Source organism: Pipra filicauda, unplaced genomic scaffold (genome assembly GCF_003945595.2).
Source record: "Pipra filicauda isolate LSUMZ 115617 unplaced genomic scaffold, ASM394559v2 scaffold530_size479538_pilon, whole genome shotgun sequence".
Classification (NCBI taxonomy): domain Eukaryota; kingdom Metazoa; phylum Chordata; class Aves; order Passeriformes; family Pipridae; genus Pipra; species Pipra filicauda.
This window is the reverse complement of record NW_024104677.1, coordinates 70,069-89,947: the sequence shown is the minus strand read 5'-3', so window position 1 is coordinate 89,947 and position 19,879 is coordinate 70,069. Positions and strand designations below refer to the sequence as shown.

The 19,879-nt window shown below is 43.4% G+C and overlaps 1 long non-coding RNA gene across 1 annotated transcript; it reads left to right on the top strand.

The window, feature by feature from the left end:
- Positions 1 to 12,161: 12,161 nt before the first annotated feature.
- Positions 12,162 to 15,902, top strand: LOC120324437. Its single transcript, XR_005565742.1, has 2 exons — positions 12,162 to 12,205; positions 12,850 to 15,902. It is a non-coding gene; the product is annotated as an uncharacterized LOC120324437 (long non-coding RNA).
- The last annotated feature ends 3,977 nt before the right edge of the window (positions 15,903 to 19,879 follow it).

Here is a 19,879-nt window from a genome sequence, read left to right as displayed (position 1 = left end):
TGAGATTCAGTGAAAGGTATTTTTATAACCAAACCAATAATTTTATAAAGTTTAGGCTGGGAATGTAACTTTCTAAATACATTTACAATATACTCTTGCCCTGTTAGAGAATGGCAATGGTAATGGCAGCTTGACCATACATTTCCAGATATTTCACATAGTTTATTTCAAAAATTTGCTGATTTTTGAATAGCAAGTTTCTCCCCCCCACACACACTGTTTTCCGCCCTATGATTGTCAGTGTTAGATAAAAGAAACCTTAATTTTCACCTTCTTTCAATGGTTTTCCTGACAGTGCAGGAGGGTGAAGGAAAGTTACCTGACACTTGTGTTCATGAAGTGTTGCACAGGGAGATGGAAACTGCTGGACTGACTCATACCTCAGTTCCTCTAGTTTAGGGATGGAGCCTTTGGCAGTGGTAAATGCATCATGTTTTGGAAGAAGGGGGTTCACTTTCTCCTTCTTGCCACATAGACATGAGGATCAAGGCTTGAAATATTTAGCGATATTAGTTTTTTGTGAGCTTAGATCTCACGTTGGATTAATCAATAAATAATAAAATCCAAGTAGATAATTTCAGTATTGATAAACTGGATGAGGATGTACACCTCATTCAGCATATCCAGAGAGCCTGAAACATTGGTCCTTATTATTTGGAGACTTGTTTCTCTGAAAAGACCAAAGCATTTTCTCTAGTTTGTCCTGAATGACCCATTTTATTCCAAATCTGATATCAATTGTTGCCAGAGCCATAGTTGCTGTTGATTATTTTGGAACTACTTTTGCAGGGAAAATAATTTTCACTCAGCATCGGTCTGTTTTTATTGTGCATTTGTTTGACCAAAGCTGGAAGTAAATCTCAGATTATTTTTTTACACCTGTCATATTCCTGCTATTAAAGAAGCTTTTATTCCTGCCAATGAGATAAACCTAGGTAGACAGATCAGGTACCCCAACTGACACCTGACTGGTGACAAAAGGGCATTTTGTGTACTCATCACTAGACAGTTTGCTGTGGGGAGGGGGAGCAGAAAAATAAATCATATGAACAGATAAGAGGTAATAAGTGCAAATTGAAATATATGGCGTGTTGCACCTTCTGTGTGTGGGGATCATTATGGCTGAGGTACTCCCTGTGGTGCATATGGAGTCTGTGTTTGCAGGGTCAGGCAGGGGAAAAGTATTGTCATTTATGCATGGGGTCAAACTCTGATCCGTCTTTGATCATCCTTGTGGGTCTCTTCCAACTTGGGATATTCTATGATCATAATTTTTTCCATTTTGTTCAGTGGGGTCAGGCTCTTGAGTTTGGTACACAAGGGTCACTAGCCCTGGAGGGCTGAAGGCAGCTCTGGGGTTGCACAAGAAAACGTCTGTCTTAAATTCCTGCCTCTTTTGATGTCTCAGACATGCAGTTTGGGATACATCGTTTGGCGTCTCTGGACCAAATTCAGCTCAGGAGCACCAGGTTAAATTCAAAGTGACTCCACTGAAGCCACATGGCAGAGCCCAACCACTTTCCAGTTAAACATGTCTTCTCTGTTTGTCCTAGGGCTGAATTTGGCACAGGGCCTTGAGAATGATTCCATGTTCTCTAAGAACGCAACATTTCAGGCTGGTTTTGTTTGAGGGATGGACAAGGTGACTATGTATCCCTCAGGCAGGATCCCTCAAGACTTTTAGATCTAGTGTGAACTGTGCCACTAAAGGATAGCCCACCAGGAGTAGGTTTTTTTTTTGTTTTCTTTCACTGTGTTTTCACCTGTTTAAATCCCAAAGTGGTTCAGAGAGTAGTGAGAAATATCCCATGGCTGAGCTAAAACCGTAGCTTTGCTTAACTGTGCTCAGACCTCTGTAAGGTCTGACCTTGCCCCTGTAAGGTCTGAGCACAGACATGAAATGAAAGTGAAATCCTGAGATAACAAGCTCTGGAGACACCTTATATGTACTTGGTGTGGAAAATAGTAACTTGCCTGGAGGAAATATGACTCACTCTTCTTGGTGTTTGGAAAAGTAGGGCAATGTCTAGGTTTCTGTTTAATTAAAGCTTATTATGAACTAGTTTACTTCGTCTCGTCCCCAGGCAATACATGAAAAGCAGCAATCACTGGCCCTTGAAATTAATATACAGCATTGTGCATTCTAATGGATGGCATTTCATATGACCTACATGCACAGAGTGCAGCTGGGATGAGTCAGATTTCTGTGTCTGAGGCTGCCATAGCTCCTACACTCTTAAATTAATGCTTATATTTGAAACAGAGAAGCACCGATGCTGAACCATTCATTAAGAAGCAGTGGTAAGATCTACACCTGCTTTAAAGAGGAACTTATTCCCTGGAGACATTGACCGTGCCTCTTACTCAGACACAGTTTCAATCATGTCAAGTAAGGTCAAGAGGATTAGGACAGACAGGATTTCTGGCAATGCCGGTCAGGGAATCTTAAACAGGGAGGGAGCTATGGCATCAGGGGGTGATGCTGTGGCAACCACAGGAAGCATGGATAATCCAGTGCCAAGGAAAAAATAGTCACAATTTATTATTTTATTCTGATACAGGCTCTTGGTTGAACATTACTGAATGGGAGATCTTTTTTGGTTGTTAGGGCGGCTACTTTCTGCTTTGCATAACAAAAGCTGTTTCACTTTCCTGATAGGACCACAGAACTCAGGATGGATCAGACTCAGTCACTGTAGCCTGGGGGCCTTACGTAGACCAGAACTGGTGATGTGAGTTGGCCTGAAACCAAATCAAAGCAAAACAACTCCCACCAAACCCGAAATCTGTGAATTGCTCCGATCTGCCTACCTTCAGATAAAACAACTGGATTGCTGCAGGCTTCTACAGCTCTTCTTAGAAGAACTGTCCCCATTATAAGTTAAACATGCTTATCAATAGACAGGATTAGTTTGCCACAGGGATGTGAACTGGCTATACATCAACACTGCAAAATGTAATACTCTTCCTGACAGCAGATCTAATTTTACAGTCATATGGAGGGTGAGGAGGGGATGGTCTTAGCTGCTGTGTTACAAGCCCTGCTGCACAGCCCCTTAGTCAGACCATGATCATGTCCAACCATTGAATGTGTGCTACAGCTTAGCACAGCAGCACAGGGCTCTGCCTGGTTCAGTGCCATGGGCAAGTACTCAAGGATTATTTAAACACATAATCTTTCTTACTAAAGAGCTGTCTCTTATAACACACAGACCTGCTGCAGCCATAGAAGTATCCTGCCACATCCTGTCAAACAGTAGCATGTAGTCCTTGGCATCTTTCACCCAGCTAAGACTTATACATAATTTTTTTTCCCAGTGAGCCAAAAATGAAGTGGGCATTCAAGAGACAAAGCCTTATGGGCAGGCAGAAAAGTAATTAGTCTCTTTGGTGCTGAATGTCTCCTGAAAATGGGATGAGAGGCTTGCTGTATTTAGAAGAGCAATGATAAAATGGATTTCCAAAGTCTGGGCCAAACTCTGATGAGCTCTGTCTTATGCTTGGGAAACAGAAGCAAAAGGAAGTGAAATGGTAGAGCTGTGAACTGCCCTTATCAATCAGGTCAACATAGAAAGCATGCTTCTCACTTGGCCTAGGGAAAAAGAAATAGGACTTTTTTAAATTTTGAAATTTGAATAATCTTTTGAATAATCACTAAGATTCTTCATATAAAAATTCACGTAAACATTTTTACATGTTCACGTTTAATGCATTGGTTATTTTCAGATATTTTTAAGAAAATCCTTGCCTTGTCTCTGCTTCAGTGAAGGAGGGCTGGTGACTCCCTTATGCTTCTTGAAACCATATGGGGTCCCAATAACCTTCTCATCTTATACACTTCCTTTCTCATGCTGCCTTTTTCAACAACTAGACACTTGCCTGTGTTGTGATGGAGCTTGTTTAGCAAATTTGGCCTTGGGCCTAGGAGTTCTTGGTGTTCCAGCTGTCCTTGTTCACACTCTTCTGCTCGAGCCTGGCTGATGATGATGGCTGGAAAATTAGGCCCATCTATTCCCTCCAAAAGATGCATTCAAATGGCATCATGAGGAAAACACACCCAAGAAGTGCTACAGATGTGTTTGCTTTGAGCCTGATGACAGTCTTGTTAAAATCAATAAAAAGACTCCCACCAACTTCAATAGGGAAATTATTTTCTACTCTGGAATTGTCTGCTTGAGTTATGCAAAGGAAACAATGTCAGGCTTTGTCTTAAAATTACTTACACAGATAACTTATTACGCGATAAATAACTGATGAGGCAATTCTTACAGGGCCCCAAAGGTCAAAGGGTTTCTTATGACAACTGATAAAACATCCTTGACTGATGTTCTCACAGCACCCATGATAATGTTGCTGATAGGCATAACATGCTTTCCATCAGCATTTTATGATCTGCTTATAAATGCCATATCGTTATAAGTCTCTACTAGCAAAACAAGTAACTTTTGTGTCAGAAAGCTGTGCAAAAAATTTGGAAATTAAAGTAATTTTTGAGATCTGAGGAACATTCAGACTAAATGTTACCTCAGTTGTGAAATGTATTTCTGGGAGAATATAAGACAGGAAGCTTCGTGGCTGGAGAACAATGTGTCATTGGAAAGCCAACGTCTTTTCTGGCTGATCTTTAACCACTGTAAAAAAAGGGGGGGAGGAACACGGCACACTTATTTCAAATAAAAACACTACAAATGATGGAGAAGCCCTGAAAACAGACACCAGGATTTGCCACATATTGGCTGTTGTTTTCCCTTACTTCTGAATGTGCTCTTAAAAATGGCTGTGAGACTATTATATGTGTCTATTATACACCAGATTTTCTTACTTGAAGGGATATGGTAATATCTTTGCTCCCACTGTGCAAAAAAATGAAGTTATTTGTGAAACCCTCAAGCCCTTAGTTTGAATCCTCTCTCACTGGGAACAGCCTAAAAGTAATCATCCTTCTGAAGTGTCAACACTGGCATTACTGGACTTTTTCTTCCCTGGGTGAAGCAGTAGCTGCACAGTGATTCCCAGTGTCAAAGGGATTCGTCCTGATGATGCAGGAAGGTGGGAGTGACCATGGGGACACCGGCTCTGCCCCTGTACGAGGCTGGGGGGCAGTGAGGCTTTGGGAGTTGGTGATACCAGGACGACTCTTCTGCTTGTGGAGAACCTGAAATGGGTTTGGTGGGGAGACACCTACGTCTCCCCATAATTCCTCTCTCACATCAGTTGAGCACTTAGTTCACTAATCCTTTCTGGGGCAGGTTTCAGTTTTTTCTTCTTGAGTCGCTTTTTGAAGGCAGCTGGGAGAGCTCAGAGAAGTGTGGCCTGGCAGCCCTGGCAGCTCTTATCTTGCCCTGGGGAAGGACAGAGAAGGGTGCACATTGCAGGGACTTCCACTTCTCCCCTATCTTCCCACAGTCATGACAAAGAGAATTCTCATATGCATAAAACTGTACGAGAGAGAAATGTATTCAAAAGAGACACAGAAAACAGTGGCCACAGGTGGTTATTGCTATTTACTGTTTATAGTTAATATGCCTTTGGGACAGTGATGTTTAGAGGAATCTGTTCCTTGTCCCAGCCCCCTGGCCAAGAAGGCTTCACCATCATAAATTTGACTTGAATGGTTTATAAACCAGAAGAGAGGTGCTGCCTTCGTGCAGCAAAAATCTGCAAAGGCTGTACTTACACTTTCTTAGCGACACTCCTTTGTAACTTTTCACACGTTCACCAAGACAAAAACCCACAGCAGTTTCGCGGTTAGTATTTTACAAGCTCCCTGAAGAATGAACTTATTTGTGCTCCTACGCCCGGCGCTTAGGAAAGCAAATCAATGCTGCCCTCCCGCGGCCCCGGGCTCTCTGTGCCTGGAGGATGCTCCAGATGTCGGTCAGCCTCCCCGCATGTTTTCTCTGCTCCGGAAGGAGAAGAGAGAGCCACTAGGCAATAGGTTTTCCACACTGAGGTTTTTCACACCTCCTCCTGTTCTGACACCTGAGTTTGAAGCCCCACCTAGTAAATCAAAGAAGGATAACAGCTTAACTGAGTTGTTGGACATTGCCCTTTGGAGGAATTCGCTTCTTCCCTTGAGTAGGAGGTAAACTCAAGACTGTGAATGCAGAATCAGGAGCCTGAACAGCTGTCTGTGCCTGCACAGCCTCTGGGTAATGATAGTGCCAACCACAACCAGACTTCCCCGAATCCCATTTTTTTTTCTGCATTTGCCTATTTATATTTAGGCCTGCCCAGTGACTGGATGGAGGAGGTGGTGGCTCTTCAAGCGGCCTTGCTGTCTCATTTATCTTCCCTATTTCACACATATACCCACATTCCTTGTACTAAAAATCTCCAGGTCACTTCTAATGACCTGTGTCTGCTGGTCACCAAGGACCAGAGATGCCTGCACTGCTATGATGAGACTTCAGGAAGGGAGGGTTTTTAGTGAAGGAATGTCGAGACAACAGCAGCTGTAGATTAAACAAATGTGCTATGCTAGGTGACAGCTGGAAAGTTAGGGCAGTGGTGGTGCACTAAACAGGGCTAAATTCTGTACTAAGTTTAAGTTTGGAGTAACCACTCTGAAATAAATAAAGTAACTTTAGACTGACTCCATTGTATTGGAGAGCAAAACTGGCTTTGCAATTACATGATAAAGTGCAGCAGATGAAGAGTTTCATAAAAATTTCAGTCAAGACAGAGTGAAATCCAACAGTTCCAACCAACCTTTCTCTTTTCTAGTAGCATTTCTGTGTCTGGCTTCTCATACCACATTTCTCTATTTTAGGGGCATTTATGGGTTTGCTTTTATAAAAGAGGCCCAGTCTCTGCCCTCATTTACACTGTCATATGCCTACCTGTTTCAATGTAGTTCGTCTCTACTTGAGCTTTCATAAGCAAGATAAAATAATCATAATTGATCTTATTGTAGCTGAGCAGCAGGTGAACCAACAGTCCTGTCTGATTCGAGAGACATCTTGAATGCCATGATCAGAAAGACACCAGGCTGACTTCTGTCCTCATATGCAAATCCTGCTGACATCAACATCTGAGGGTAAAATTTATCATCTCTCGCCTCTGCCTGTCCCCCAGCTTTGTAGTTGGGAAGGAGAGCCAAGAGTCACAAGGAGTCTCTCCAGAGGACAAGATTATTCTTGCAGGAGCAGTTTTTCTGTTTTTTGACTGGATTTTAATGCTTATCAGATGTGAAGTTCACAGGAGGAAAAATGAAGCCCAAGCGAGGTATTACTTATGCTGAGAAATGGCCAGGCGTGTAAATATGTTCATGCTGAGGGACCATACTTGTAGCAGATTAAAATGCATTATATATAATATTATATATAGTTAGGGTTATATTTAAGGTTTTGGGTTACCACCTTTGAAATAAAAAGGGCACATTAGCCACATAACTGCTGTGCATACTCTGTGTGTGCATACTGGCTTTAAACCTACAAGGCCCCAGTTCACTGCTGGCAACCTTGTGCTGGGGCATGAAATGAATTCTCTCTCTCACCTCAACAACCCAGGTCTCATGCTGCCTCTTCCTCCAGGGCCTGCATGTTCTGATGAAATTCAGCATGCGTTTCACAATGACGATGCTATTTCTCTTCTTCCAAACGAGCATAACAAAAAACCCCCTCTGCTGATACCAGTCCTGGTTTCCGAATGAACCAAAGTTTCACTGAAATCAGTGGTGCTGCACTGGTTTTTGCTAGATGGTGCTCTGTAGCAATGAAGTTATGGGAATTTTTAAGTTCTCAGGAAAGGAAAATCGAGATAGATGTCTCCCCTGTTGTTAATACCGTTTGACCTTTTTTCCTGTATACTGTCCTGTGTGTCATTTAGCATGTGAGCACTTCAGGGAAAAGGAGAGGAAGGAAGTATCCTCAGTGGGCTCTTTCATGAAATGAGGAAGATTACGTGACTGTTTTTTTCCCGTGGAAGAAGACTGTAGATTTAACACTGCAGACTTTACTCATTCGAAGTGCTCAGCCCTCCCTTGAACTGTGAACTTGGCTCAACAAGGATTAAAAGGTGGGTATCAAATCACACCTTTTTACCTTTCTGCCACCATAGTCTAAATGCCTGGGTCAGGATTTTGCTGAGACCCTGAGAGAGCTAAAAGCTTTCTTCTTACCTCTCAAAACGAAACCAGCCTCAGGATATCAGCAGTGGAATGATAAGAAAACCACCAAGGCAGTGTGAGACCCAAGTTAATGCAGGGAGAGCTGATTAAGCTGCTTGCAGATGGGGCTCTGGCTCGTTAGCAAAGCACACCTGGCTATGGCATATATTGGTGCATAGCTGTCTCTTGGGATGAAAGGAGTTACCTTTTATCAGAGTTGCCTCTGGGTTGTATTGCTTATACCCGAGTGAGTGTTCTGCTCATTTAAGGTTAAATCTTACCTTTCCATTTACACTGGATTGTACATTTTTTAGGCAATATGCCTGGAATCTGTGTATATGGTGATGGCCTATCAGATATGAGTCTCTGTAGATGGAAATGATGAATAATCTTATTGGAAGGTATTGAAAATGGTTTGTCTTTGGTGCTTCCAAATAGATTGGTCCCAAAGTGTTGTGCTACCAAAATGCTGAGAATCAAGGAGAGAAGGGCTCCCAAGTGCTGATGTAAAGACATGGTCTTTGTAACACCTGGTACTACTTAATCTGTGTTTCAGGTTGTTCAGGCATGAAGTACAAGAACACTTTTGTCTTTCAGGGATGCTGAATCAGGCCCATGTATGCACTGGCTTATGGAAGATGTCTTTGGCCTGCAGTGCCTGAGAGCAGGGAATGGCTCTTGTAGGGTAAATAACCAGTGGTGGGACAGTGGTATGACAGGGACAGGACTAGAACAGAGGTACCTACGGGGGACTAGGAGAGGAGGAGAGCTCTGCCTGGGTTTTAGTTTGGACCCTGTGAGGCTGAACATGTGAGGCTCTCATCAGTTCAGAGGTGGGAAATGTCTCATTGACATCATTTGACTCTGCTTGGTCCCTGGGCAGCCAGAAGCCATGTCCTTTCTCTGCTTCCTCTCCTTCACTTCCTTCTTTCTTCCCTCATTTCTTCACACAGTCACAGACTGGTTGGGGTTGGAAGGTCCAATCCCCTGCTCAAGCAGGGCCACCTCAAGCAGGCTGACCAAGACCATGCCCAGTCAGGTTTTCCATCTCTCTGAGGATGAAGACTCTGGAGCTTCCCAGGGCAACACAGCCCTTCCTGGCCCTGCTCCCTTCCCCAGCCCATGTGCATTCCTTGCATCAGTCAGGTGGCGTCAGCAGGCTGCAGCTGTTGCTCCCAGGGCATCCTGCAAGGAAAAATCACAATGGGATCCACAGGAAATACTTGGCAAACAAATGAGCGGAGGTTGGAGTACAAGGACAATACTGTGACAGAGAGAAGTGATATTTGGAGCGTTTTTCCTTGGTGAGTGTGAGTAACCTCACCAACATATGGGCTGTGCACTGTGGAAAGCTGCAGGAGGGAGTTTAGTGACTGGTTAAACCATACTGAGCTCCTGACTTCTTTAACATTGTTAGACATCTCCCCCAGCTGTTTTAAACAAACTCACCTCATCCTGGCTTTGCCAATATGTTGTTGCCTTGGGCAGATGGCTTCACCTCACAAGCCTTGGCTTCCTCATCTGTAAAATGAAACTGGTAACAGTCACCCTCTGGTGTCCCAGGGCTACAGCACGTTTCTTGTCTTACACCTGATTCAAACCATTACAACGCAGTAGGAGCAGAGATAAGCCCCGGGATGGGGATGTTTGTCTAGAGTCTGTGTTCTTACCCTCTTTGGACTGACCTGTAAGAATGACCACTTTGCCGGCTTGGAAAGACAGCTGAGAAGTATATTTAAGGAGCAATGCTGCTTTTATAAACAAACTGTGAAACCCATGGTGACTATCTTTTGAGATCTAGACTAAGTAAGTGAATGGGTGAAGGTATAATCAAGTTGCTCTGCTCTGGGCTGGAAGTGGCTGCATGCAGCAGGGTTGTGTTGTGCAAAACCCTGTTCCTGAAGTGGCAAGCTAATGAAATGTCACTGACAGTGAAGGACTGAGTTAGAGGTAGATGGGGTTTGAATCTGTTCCTACCAGCACTCGCCATGTGGTGAATCACGCCAAGCTGTGTCTGCTGGGAGATGAGCTCCAGGATCTGGGCTAAAAGGAGCAATGAGAGGTTCTCAGCTCTTGCTCTCCAGGCAGGAGACAAATTTTTTATATGGTGAATGAGGTGGTGTGTTGCATTGTGCTAAGTTACTCAGAGAAGGGAACCAAATACAACTCTTGCTTCTTTTTAATGACTTCTTGTAGGGAGCCAAGGCCTGGCAATAGGAGGTTAAACACTCCTTCAGTCTTTTGAATCACAGAAATATACGTCTCTTACACATGCCTTGGTAGGTGGTCTAACTATATCCTTTAATCCTTCTGTGCCTCAGCTCCCTCTTTTTTAAGATACAGATAGGAATACTTTGCAGCCATGCTGGCAGTATAAATATCTCAAGGACAGGGATATTGTCTGCTATCTTGTTACTGTGTTGCCAAAATATAGGGGCAGGGTATTACTATTTACTGTTAAATTTCCAGACCTGGCATTTTAAGCTAGTGTGTGTTTTGGAAACAGAGTGAGGGAGGGCTAGAGACAGAGGAGACTTGCTCAGCCTGGCTGTGGGGCAGGGAATGGGCAAAAAGGTTGCTCCCAATCTTCCTCTCTGGTTATGGAGCTGTGTGGATGGATTTTGAGGGGAAAACCTGCTCAGCTTACAGACAGTCTGCTGCTACAGCACTGAGCTCTGAAGGTCTGGAGCTGAGGAACAGAGGTATCAGAAAGCTTGTCAAAAAATACCATGAATCACTCGTCTTCTCAAATAGCCTTCATAAAATAATAAAAAACCACAGCACCTTCTGAAGATGTATCTTGACATTTCTGAGCATGAGGGATGAGTACAGGTCACAGAAATCTGGAATCCTGCAGCACTGCTCTTATGGGCAACAGTACTTTGGAACTTTACTCTTTTGTACTGTACCCTATAGAAGGCATGTGATTAATCCACTTAATTTGTGGGTACCAAATGCTTGACTTAAGGAGAGAAAGGATCTAATACGGGGCTTAATGCCTCAATTGGATTTCCTAGCAAGTTTAGGCATGAGACTTTTCTTACAGAGATTAGCTAGATTACTTGGTAGAAATGGAAACCAGAAGACCTGGGCGTGGTTAAAGAAGGAAACAGGGAATGGATAGTGTAACTTCAAATTTTTCTGTGGGGTATGGAAAGATAAGAATGTACTTAGGGAAGTGTAAGGTGCTTTTTTTAGTGGTGGAAAAGGACTGTGCTTTGAAGAACCATGACATGAGAGGGATGGAAGTGAAGGATATGTAGAAATGTAAGGCTCTGAAACCAGCAGAGTACATTTATGAAGAAGATGTGTAGCCAAGTGAGGAGTGATGTAACACTGAGAAAAAAAGAGCTCTACATATACAGCAGGTCGTTCTCACTTTTTTTTAAACTTTGATTTTTTTCTTTTATTTTCCCGGGGTAACATGGAAGAATCACAAAATAAAATTGCCAGTTCATACCATGTTTCAGCTTCTAGCTGGGACAACACTTGTTCTGCATCTGATACAGGAGTCTCCAACATCTGCCTTAAAACTTAGGGATTGTTTTATCCCAGTCTTGGTAACAGCATCTCTGCAGTTAACCAGAGGAGTGTTAGAGCAGTTGCTTGCAGTTCCACAGCCCAGACACTGAGGCTGACTGAGTGAGCATCCTTCAGTGAAACTGCACCAATGATCTTTAATAGAATTTGGAGATGTGTAAGTGTTCATGGCATGGTATATACATACACACATACACATTTATCCGAGAAAAATTTGTTGTGTTGTCCTGTTCTACACCTCCAGCTCTTTCTTCCCCAGTTGTGGAAGGGCTAGAGGTCCTCCATGGCTTGCTGCCTGCCTAGGCAGTGAGTTGAAGGTGTAGGAGATAGGAGGGTTTTGGAAACTCCCTCAGGATGCTGGATCCAGCAGACATCAGTTGTGTGGCAGATTCAGCAGAGGGAGCCTTGTGTTCAGTCCTGGAGCTGAGGAAGGGAGGAGACTTAATGCAGCTCAGAAAGAAAAGCTCACTTTCATTTTCCTCCCTCCCTCCTCTGGGACCTAGAGCTTGCTGCTTGGACTAGGAATGCCTAAGCAACATCACACGGTTCCCCTCTGTGAGTATGTTTGCATATTTTATGCTGCCCATGCAGTTTATGAAGCGCTTAGGGCCAACCCCTGTGATGCTGTGTTCCAAAACTCAGCTCTCCCTCCACATCCCTGGAGCAGCTGTCATTCTGCTGGCCAAAGGATGTGATGGAGGAGGAGGAGAGCTCCACATAGAGTCGCTCTGTGTTGTCCAAACTTGTTTGCTATTCAATGTAGTTCTATTGCTTTGAAACTGTCCAAACATCCTGCTGCCTGGCACTGGCTTTGCCACCAAAGAGCTGGTGTGTGCTGGCTGGGGAGAGAGATGTTTCTCTTGTATGGCAGCTCCTGAACAGCCTCCCTGTGTTAAGCATTAACCTATTGCTGCTGATCTTACAGGTAATTTTGTTGTGTCTCCAGTTCTCTTGACATACAAAGAGAGTATTTGGACTGTAATGTGATTTTGCTATGCCTGGCTACTTCACTGTTAATTTTTTGATTGAAAAATCAGGCTTTCAGCTAAATGAGTATTTTCCAGAAAATGCCTGCTTTCCTCATAAAATATTTTTGGTCTAAACCTAACATTTATTAACTTTCATCTGCAAGGTTTTAATTTTTGTGATAGTCATTGTGAGAAAACACTTGCTTATCAAGATTTTTTTTCAACAATTAGGACTTTTTTTTGGAAACTTCCTGTTTTCTGAAGAGTTTTCTGTTTGAGTAGCCCAGCCCTCATTCAACAAAAGCTGTCCATGTTCCAGGCCAAGAGGCAGAGGGCAGGATGGATGGCAGTGGTGCCTTTATGGCTGTTCGTCGTTCAGGAGAGCAACAGTTAAGCAAAGATGGCTTTAAAGTAAAACAAACAAAGAACTAACTTTGGTGACTTATGCAGTGAAAAACTTTTCCCACTTCTTTATCCCAGAACGTCAAGGTCTGAAATGTTTTCAGGTAGGTCTTTTTTGTTTGTTTACATGTCCATGACTTACCCGAGCTGAAGCAGCTACTGTGTCAGTAGTGGGCAGGAGGTGATGCCCCAGCCCAAGACAACAGACATGATGTTCCTGACAGCTCACTTTCTGTTTTCCTCACTTCTTCTCTCTTTTTTCTCTTTGCAGTGAATGAGGAGTCTGTCCCCTATGGGGTCCAAAATGAGTTTTGATGCAGTAATCCTGCAACTTGAACTAAAACTGTTTTTTCTGTTCCAGTAGGCAAGAGGTAGCCAATAGGGAAGAAAACAAGCCCTACTAGAAAAAGTATTGGCCTGCCTAAGATTTTAAACACAGTTTGGCATGTAATTTGATTCTCTTTAAAACAGGCCAGCTGGTAAAAGTCTAGGTCTAACAGGAACTTGAGAGCAATCTCAGCAAGTTAACATGTTTTTAACACATCCTGCTTCATCGTTTTTACAAAGACCTGCTGGAGAGCAAGCAATTGTGCTCTCTAATGGTGCTGCCTGCTCTGCTGGAACACATGGGGCACTTTCTAGTCTCTGTTACCAGAGACTGTCTTTGCTGAAACACAAATCAATAGACCCAAGGAACAGCTTGTGAGCCTCTGCCTCATATATAGGTATGACTTAATTGAACAGGACAGTTTCCACCCTTAGGTAATGGCATCCATGCAAGTGTGGCTGCTTTGATGGATAGATCTCCTTGCAGAAGTTTCACCCTTGATCAGAGCAAGTTAGTCATGACCATCTCGGGCAATATTGTCCTGGGAGGACAGTAAGTATTCCAAAATGCTAGTGGGAGAAAAGAGGGACCTTGAAGCCCCTGCCCCTTCTAGAGTAATACAATTTGGTTTTCCTTGCAAGCACTCTAGATCTCCTCACCTGACCATGGCAGCTCTCCTAAGTTGAACTGGCTGAGCCCATGGGCTAAAATCTTTATGGACACTCTTACCTGGGCTGGCAGGCAGCTCAGCCCTCAGACAATAATGACTTCATGGCATTCCTTCCTGGACGTGGAGAACTACCATAGATTTCTCCCATATAGCATGTAAGGTAGGGTCATTGAAGCCAGTGGTATGAGAAATGGAGGAAATGCAGAACAGTTGCTTAGATAAACAGCCTTTTTTCAAAGTGCCTTGCATGTGCTGTACTCCTTTAGCAGAGGAGCTGGCTGAGGCAGGACACATCTCTGTCAGCCCTTCCCACACCTGCACTTCTCCTGCTCTTCTACCAGCCCAGCTGACATGCAGTGAAAGGATGCCTTTGGGTTTCACCCATTCGAGTCCAAAAAATAAGCTAAAGTTTTGTATGACTGACTTGGACAAATGTGCACCCTTGACTTGACCCCCGATGACTTACATGTCCCCTCGTATGCCTGCCCTGAGGGGCAGGCCCCTGGACACTGTTGGCAGGCTGGTTGGCAGCATGGATGCATTGTTTAAGTGCTCAAATGCATCATAGTTTTTGTCTTGTAGCAAAAAGCCACAAGCTTGTGTAGCATTTAATTCAGGCTTATTAGCAAATCCTTCAAGCAATGCCTCTGTCAGCATTGCTGAGTGGGCCAGGCTTTAACCAGAGCCAGCATAGAATCACTATAGTTGTACTGCTTTGGTGTGAAGAGCAGAGCCAGTGATGTGAGTTTGGGTCCAGGGCTATGGTAATATGGTCATTCAGCTCCCAAATTGACCCATATATGACAGTCATGTAGATGAATTGCTGCTAAAAAACCCCCAGGCTGAAGGAGGTCAAACCACTGTCTGGTTCATGGAAAATGTGAAACTGTGACCAACAAATCCAGGAGAAAGACAGGAGCATTTCAAGGTGAATAGCAGTGCATGCCACCAGCCTAAACTATTTTCTTCAGCCACACTGGCCACGAAGGATGAAAATGACGGGCTTGAACCAGGGAAATCAATATCCTCAACTGCCTCTAGCAAAAGAAGCCCCACTGGGAACACCCAAAGGCTGGCAGGGCTCATTTTCAGCTCCCTACCTTGTGGGAGAGTGCCCGCTGCTCTTGCTTGATGGATGTTCGTGGTGTGCATCCCAGCTGGCTGAGACCCAGGCATGGTGTGGGAGTATTTCATGGCATCAGCAGGGGAAAGGGGAACAGCTGGGAGGTGGATGCCACCTCTGAGGAGTGCTGGTGGGAGGGAGTGAGCTGCTGAGGGGGTTTGGCCAAGAGCCTGGTGGCTGCATTAAGTGTAGCCATTGGGAGGCCATTTGTCATAGCTGTGCAACCAGCCACCCATCAACAGCAATTACTGGTTTTTTACAACTTCCAAACAATGTTTGTTACAAGCTGTGTTTGCTGTCATAACGTAAAAAACAGAAATAGGATGAAAAAAATCGTACCTAACCAAACAAAACTTTCAGGGATTTTGTGTTTTTCTTTTAAAGTTAACAGGTGTTCCTGGTCACCCTGCGAAACCACAGGGAAAATGTCTGCATACCACTGAAATGAAGCAACTCCAAAACAAACTCTGGGAAGATAATCCCATCCTTTTCTTTTGTTTTGTAGAAATGAATGGGTAAAACAACCAGCTTGGACTCTGGGTTTTCATAGTGATAGAGTGGAAGCTTTCACCACCATCCCAGTTTTGGACTGCATCTGATGCAGTCTCATGGAGACAGGGGACTGTTATTAGAGCTGCGTGAATAATCTACAGCAAGTTACTGAATGGAAGTGTTTGGCCTTTTATCTGTTTGCAAACTATCTGTGAGCCTGCCTGGATGTTCTTGAATGTGTTTGTTGTTTGAAATAATGCTGCTTGTAATTTCTGTGTATAATCATTTATTTGTAGCTTGCCTATGAGCATTTAGATAGTCAAAATATCATTTCTCTTCCATGGCTACATGACTGCAACCCTGAGATTTTCACCAAAAGTACCCACAGCCAGGAGTGGTAAATTCACTTTCTGTAAAAACCTGTTGAAATCTTATTGGGAAATGTATGTTCATCTGCAATATTTGTGGGGGAAAAAAGGGAGGAAAATGCAGTTAAATAACAGGGGATTTTGGTAAGACTTTGAAAGGTATTTCCTAGAATTCTTTCTATGGCTAATTGGATGATTTATGTTTTTACGTTTTGCAGTCTGGAACCACTAAATCAGAAGCAAGTTTGCTTAGAAGATTTCTGCTTAAACCATACACAGTCCCCATGCCCTATGACTCTAAAAGTGTCTCTGCATGCTGTAGTCCAGATCTGAACTACTTCCAGACTCCAGAAGTTGTATACTGAAACACTCAGCTCTCTGCCAAAGGACTGTTCAAAGGTTGAAAGAAAAGCTCACCACTTGGTTTCTGAGCAGGGCTGTCCCTGCATAAAAGGCCACCCAGCTGTCGGGGTGATGGTGTCCCCAGCAGAGCCTGCTGCCTCATTTGTTCCCCGAGCCACGGGTTTGGGCACCAGCACCACAGGCACGTCACTCAGCTGGGCTGGGCACAAATGCCCACAGCTCACTGCTGCTCCTTGCCAAGCTCTCAGGAGAATGGAACGTACCCTTTTGAGGAGGAACCCAGTGTACCAGGGATGTTTGCCATGTGCTCACTGGGCCAAGTCAAGACAAAGCAAACATTTCACCCACGTGCTTCGCAAGCCACCAGAGCTTGCAGGGATGCACCTGAATCAGCCGGGCAGCCAAGCAGCAATGAGGTTTTATAACTATTTTGCCCTCCAAAAATTGGTGCATACTCAGTGCCTAGAGTGCTCCCAGCGCTGCCCTTTTGTGCCCACTTGTCCAGTAGCATTGAAGCCAGGTCTTTGACAGCCAACAAGTTCTGCTAGCAGCTATGAAAGTTTCTTTGGCAGCAGTGTCAGACTGCTTCCCATCTGCACAGGCAGGATTAAGGGAGCTTTGCAGGGCAAGGGGTGGCCCAGAAAAAAACTCTCTTATTTGTTTTCATTTGTAGTATTTCAGTTACCCTGCATGATTGGATGGTTTTGTGATAAGGACATCTTGAGGGATAAATTGCGCAGGCGTATTAAGGAAAAAATAGTCAATACTATGCACAAGCTAAATGCCTCTATCAAAAATTCACATGTATTTTCAGGGAAGAAACAATGTTTTGGAAAGAAAACAGGGCATGAATCCATTTTGGTTGTCTGTAAAAATGTCTTCTTCTGAAAGAAATGTAGAAGAGAACATTTTTTACCGAAAATATTTCCCTGTTCCTGAACCCTCTGTTTCCAAACAGCATTGCTCTGAACTATTGTATGTGGGTAATAGTTTTCAAAATATTAGATCTCCTTTGGCTAACTGAAAAGTTGTGTGGGCTGTAGATATCTCTCTGTATCTATATTGTTATCTTGTTACAGGCTGCTTAGAGAGCTAATGGGCAGCAGATCAGTGAATGACAGTAAAAGCCAAAGTACTGTAGGCAAAGGTGTGGGCTTGGATTCAGGAGATGAAACAGGCTGTGACCTAATACAACTTACTTTACTCTGTTTCCCTTCCCAGGCTTTGTCTTTACCACTTAAAACCGTAAACATGTTGAGCTTTCTATAATGGATTAAGAAAATTAAACTTACTGTGATGAAAAGGGGGAGACAAAAACAACGCTGTTCTTTCTTTCACACTTCCTACTCTCTCTCTCCGTCAATTTGCTGGGTACTTTCATCCTCTTTTCTTCTGTCCTACCCCTTATTGGGACTCCATTACTATCCTTCTTTGTCTTATTCCTTCTTCCCCAAGAAAGTTTTAATGGAGAGGAGTTATTTGAGGGAGAAAATATCTGCCCATGGAGCTTGTGACTGGTACAGAATGAAATGAGAGTTGCACTGAAGATGCGGCTTTTTTGTGGAAAATGAAAACAAAATCAACTTTTTCTCATATTATTGACATTTCTTCAGAGGGTATGGTCATTTGTAAAGAAAACTTAAACCAGAATTTAGGCTTTGACTATTGAAATGTTTTGATGAAAATTTGCCAACCTCTTAATTTACTTTTCAATTCTCCAATTAAGGAAAAAAAAAAGATTACTCAAAGAATCTTTCCCACCACACAGCTCCCTCCTTCCCCTGCTTTTCTTGTTTGTTTTTTTTTTTTTTTTTTTTTTTTTTTTTTTTTTTTTTTTTTTTTTTTTTTTTTTTTTTTTTTTTTTTTTTTTTTTTTGGGTCAAACCAATTTTCCACTTGCACTGATTCAATGCAATCTTTTTATTCCAGAAGCTGCATTGCAATAAGGTTGAAAAAGGAGTCTAGCCCCAGCTGATTTAATGCTTCGCTCGTGATCGTTTGTACCCTTTTCGTTTTGCTTTACCTTTTTTGAGCTGAATTTGGTGGGGAGTGTTTTATATGCTAAAGTGTACCTGGCACTCATCAATTCTCCTTTAGTGATGAGCTGTATCACTGAGCTGTAGCTACTGGGGTGCATCATGGGGTGACCCCATTTCTCAACCAGCTAATAGCTGATGGTTGAGGTCTATGTATACAGCTACTGCATACATAATCTGGGATGGAGGAGGAAAAAATCTTTTAAAATTGTTCCCAACAAGGTAGTCTGAATGTCCATTTGTCATTTTGGGCTCTACATGATGTATCTGTGAAGGGTAATAGAGGGTTGGGATTGATTTAGACCTGAAAAAGAGCAGTGTGAAAGGTTGGTAGAGAAATGATAGACCTCAATACCAGTGCTTAAGCTGTGGGCAAATTCCTCAGGGTTTACCCTTTCCTCTCCTGCAAAGGAAATTACTTAATATCATTTACTTACAATATCTCAGGTTCTGTTTTTTAACCGATAGAAGCATTTGGGATCATTTTTAAAAGCTAGTGCTGTAAAGGGATGTGGTGATGGGATGTCTCTCACAAAGCTGTTGAAGAGGACTGCAGAGGATCCTTGGACAGAGAGTTTCCACGAGGGAGGAGAAAGATTTAATTAACAACAGCATTAACTTGCACCCTAGACACATTGCCAGTGTACAGCCAATCTGCCTTTGCCTTGCTTCACCACACTGCAAGCTGTGCTGGGCAGGCTCCGTTAGGCTCCCTGCTCTCAGCACCCAGCCCGATTTCAGTCTCTGGGCTCTGCCTCAGCCTTAAAATACAGAGATGATGCAAATTCTTCAAGAAAGATAAATGACGTTTGTTCTGGGGAAGGTGGGATGCAATCCTAAGGGGGACTTGAAGTAGTGCACAACCTGAGTCCAGGAGGATGCAACAAGGATGGAGCAGGTGCTGACTGGCAGCATGTTTTTAACTACTGTTGATATTTAACAGTTGTTTTGTCAAACTGGACTGAAGCACCTCCCACACAGTCCTCTTCGTTCCAGTAAATTAGGAATAGTGCTTGAATAGGGCTGGAGCAAGGTTACAGAGCTTTACTCAGTTCTTAAGGCATTAAATCACCTCCATTTCCAGCTAGGACAATTACACCAGTGTCATTTTGAAAGAAATGGAACGCAAAGGGTGAGCTGGCTGGTTGGCTTTAGTGCCCTAGAGCACTAAGCTATAAGACCTCGTTTGTGGTGATACCAGGAAGGTTAAATTCCACTTCTTGGGCGTGACAGAGGCTTGTCCTAAGATGCATGCAGAGTCTGGCAGCACCCATAAAAAGGAGGTAATGATGGAGCTGGCAAAGTGGGTATCTGCCTGCTCCTTTTCATTAATTAAGGACAGTTGGTCACAACGGGGCAACTCAGGCCAGACTGGGAGAGTTAGCTACAGAATAAGGTTTGACTCTAATCCCTGCTGAGAATAACTGAGTTTCTTTCACAGGGGATATACAAGACTCAAGCAGATTTTGTCTGTATTCTG